Source organism: Myotis davidii, unplaced genomic scaffold, assembly GCF_000327345.1.
Source record: "Myotis davidii unplaced genomic scaffold, ASM32734v1 scaffold370, whole genome shotgun sequence".
Lineage (NCBI taxonomy): Eukaryota > Metazoa > Chordata > Mammalia > Chiroptera > Vespertilionidae > Myotis > Myotis davidii.
Window position 1 is genome coordinate 1572915 of NW_006288615.1, and position 4446 is coordinate 1577360.

Consider the following 4446-nt stretch of genomic DNA (forward strand, 5'->3'; position numbering starts at 1 on the left):
ATTTAAAAAGTGATACCTAGGAAACCCTCAAATATTTGAAATATATGAAGCAAGAAAATGTGACCTGGATATAAGAAAAGAAATGTTCAGTAGAAGCAGAACTAGACATGGCCCTGATGTTGAAATTATCAAATGGGGACTTTTAAAAAACTGTGATAGAGCCCAATCAGTGTGACTCAGTGATTGAGCATCAACCTATGAACCAGGAGGTATGGATTCCCAATCAGGGGACATGCCCAGGTTTCGGGCTCGATCTCCAGTAGGGGGATCATTGATGTTTCTAACTCTCCCTTCCTGTATGAAGTCAATAAAACATCAATGATGAGAGAGAATCATGTGCCCTGACCAGGAATCCAACTGCCACCTCCTGATTCATAAGTCTACGCTCAACCTCAGCCACACTGGCTGGGCAGAATATTCCAAGCTTCGATGAACTAAATTAGTGCCCATTTTTCTATAAAGTATCTTAAATTCATTTAAATAATAAGGAGCATCTTCAAGATGCTCATATGCTCTTAGAAAAATCTGAGTAAAGGATTGAGTAAAGGAATTGAATATGATTCGCTGATTCTTGCCCAGACTCAGTCCTCTCTTCTTCCTGCCACTGTCCTCCACTACCTTGTCGGACAATGGAAGAGGCTCTCAGTGCCACTCAGACCCTCTCTGCTTCTGATTGTTAGTCCGCACAGTTCATTTGTAATACCCTTAGTGCACTGCCAGTGGTCTCTGCTCCCCCGCCATGGCTCAGCTCCCCCCTCCTTGGCGACAAATGCTTCTGCTTCTCAGTCTTTGCAGTTCAGCATCAGCATTCTTCTCCCACCTCACTGCTCTGAACATTTTGATGTTGGAGACCTCCAGGTCACATAAGCCACACCATTATTATATTTATGGTTGGATCATGAGCTTTTAAAAGGGAGTTTAGCTTTCTTAGCCATAACTGCACCATCTGAGCCTGAAGATGCTGAAAAAGTTGGCATTGAAATCTTAAAACAAAACATGACTCAAAGGTATCTTTTTCCTTGACCTTCTGAAGTTAAAATTGTACCTTTTCGGTACCTCTTAAAGTGTGGCATTTTGAGAGCAATCATTCAGAGTTTACAGAAAAAAGGAATTGAATATTTTAAATGCGGATGTGATGAGCTCATTAAATGCCAAAAATTGATCATTAAAGCTTTTCAGACCAGCAATGCAAAAACACTGAAGTACTCAGTAGGGTAAGAGACTGCACTGGATTGCCTGCAGAAAGGCAGACAGGCCCACAGCTGACACTGCTGAATGCGTGTGTGCTGGGTGGAGTGTCAGCAGAAGACATCACAGAGGTATCACTTTCTAATGACTCAGTGTCTTATCAAAGTAAAGATTTAACTGAAGATACGAGGCTGAGTTAATATCTGCAGATCTTTACTTTTATCTTCCAAACAGACAAATCAGTAGATGTGTTTGGATTCATCGTTTTGTTGTATTCATTATCACACCAACTAATCAAAACTCCTCTCACGTGAATGCTTGGAACAGTCAACATACTGAATACCATTATTCATTCTCATGGTTGCAAAAGCAACCATGGGTCAAACCCTGGTGAGCAGTGGCAACATGTTCTGGAGGTCATGTTTTTCACTGCCATGTGCTTGCAGTCAAATAATGTCAAGATTTACTTAAAGATGTCCTGGTGAAACAGTAAAAATCACAGCATTCTATTCAGTCTTTACCTGAATCCACATCTTTTTAATATTCCTTGTGGCAAACGGGGAGTACATATGCACATAGCTCATCTGCTTCTAATCCAAGCCCAATGGTCTTGATGATAAGCACTCGTGTACCTGAGGTGCACCCTGAACTGCTTTTTTCATGAAATGCCATGTTTGTTTGTTTGGCAGACATGTTACTGAAAAGGAGGCTGTCACTTCAAGGAAAATAACTGCAGTACTTGTTGCCAATGGTAATATTTAAGCTTTCAAAAGGAAATTAGAATTTTGGAAAATGTATATCACCCTCCATGAGAAATAATTGAGAAATAATTCACATACCATACAATTTACCCTTTTAAAGTGGTTTAGATATATTCACAAATTGGTGCAATCATCACCATTATCTAGTTCCAGAACATTTTCATCACCCCCAAAAGATACCCCATGCCCATTAGCAATCACTCCCCATTTCTGTCTCCTCTTGGCCTCTGACAACCACTAATATAATTTCTCTATGAATTTGTCTATTCTGAACATCTATAATAATAAAAGTGTAATACGCTAATTAGACCAGATGTCCTTCCGGACGAAGCTGCGGTGGTGGGGGCCGAGGCAGAGGTGGTTGGGGTGATCAGGCAGGCAGGTGAGCAGTTAAGGGTGATCAGGCAGGCAGGCAGGCAAGAGGGATTGAAAGAAGATGTCTGACTGCTAGTTTAGGCCCAATCCCTCCCAGGATCCGGACTAAATTGGCAGTCGGAGATCCCCCAAGAGGTCCTGGATTGTGAGAGGGTGCAGGCCAGGCTGAGGAACCCCCCACCTCTGTGCATGAATTTTGTGCACCAAGCCTCTAGTTTCATATAAATGGAATCACACAAAAATCAAGTGATGTTTTAAAATATTGTATGAAATACAAAAACATTTGGAAGATCTAAGAACTCAGTGAACCAATATTTTCCAATGACTTAAGCATTATGTTACAAAATCACAAATAGGTAAAGATCTATTCAAAGTGTGAGACAGAGCAATAGATTTTAATGTAACATTTTACAAAAAGTTCACTGATATTATATTGGATTCCACACTGCAAGTAACCTTTAAGAAATACTTGTTGAAAACACACACACAATTATTTGGAAGGACTTAAATATCCTACCCCTTTCCAACTACATACAAGTATGGGCTGAATTTTCTTCATATATGTCAGTCAAAACTACACATTACAACAGAATGAATGCAGAAGAAATAAGAATCTAGTTGTCTTTTATTATGCCAGAGATTAAAGAAATTTGTAAAAATGTAAAACAATACTACTATTCTTACTAAATATCTTTGGGGAAAACATGGTTACTTTTCATAAACATGGATTTATATTAACACAGTAGGCTCATTATTATTATTTTAAAGTTAATACATAAATATTGAAACATTTTCTGTTCCACTTTCTAATATGGTAAATATCAATAAAGTACAGTCTACAAAAACAACATATCTTTGGATCTTCATTGTGCTTTAGGAATACAAAAGGGATCTGAGACTCATGAGTTTGAGACTCCTAGTCTAGCCTTGGTAGTCTGATTTCAGTTGAAAAGTAGACACACTGATGATAGTTCTTCAGTCATCTTACTGAACCCCTATGTATTCTGTTATATTATTAATTACAGTTTCATCTGAACAGGTTACCAACTTTCCCTTAGCTTAGTTATCACTTTGTCACTTGTAGTTCTGTGCAACAGCAGCTTACTTCTGCATGCTCGCTAGACATAGGCACAGGCATCAGCCTGCCTTGTTCTTATGGAAACCCGATTTACATTTGCTGATTGAAAAACTACCATGGAAGCAGAAAGATGTAGTAGAATAAAAATATTATACACTATGAGTGCTCTGAATATAGTAATTGGCCAAGATGTTGTATGTAAGCAAATAATCGATGAGAGTCAGGACAAGTATTTGAAATTGATTGGAATGTTTTATAGTAAATATGTTGATGATGTATCTCCAATCTTAGTGCACATAAGAATTGACTGATAAGCTTATTTAAAAGGCAGATTTATTGGCCCCATCCCCTAAGATTCCAATTTACTAGGTTTTAAGTAGCCTCAAGAATCTGCATTTAAAATAATATTGGCTACAAGTTTTAAATCGAAAGAGCATTATGTGCATAAGGAAAAAAGTCAGACCTGCCCAAGTCCCTAAACTTTGCTCACCAGAGCCAATCACTATTCATGTTTTCTTGTGTCTCCTTCCAGAAATGTTCCATACATATAGAGGCCCTGTGAGTAACTTTCTTTTGTTGTTGACAAAGTACAATTGCGAGTACATTATCTTGCTTTTTTCTTTTGGCAGTCTATCTTGGATATTATTTTTCTATTTTATATATGGATATATCTTTAGAACAATATTTGCCTAAGTACCATACTTTATTTAACAGTTCCCTAATGATGGACAATGAAAATGTTTACAGTTTTTCATATAACAAACAATAAATAATAAAAAAAATTCTGTTCATCTGTCTTTGTCCATGTGTAGGAAAATATTTTAGAACTGCATTCTTTAGATTAAGAGGTGTGTGCATTTTAAATTTAATAGCTGGACTTGGCACTTTGGACACCCTGGGTGATTCTCTCCAGGTGGTTTTATGACCACACCTAATAAAAACTTCCAAGGGGGAAAAAAACCAAACAGATAGTCATCAGTTACACTTTAGGAGTTTTCCTTTTAAGGTAAAAAAATTAGAGATTTTATACAAAAACTCACTGAC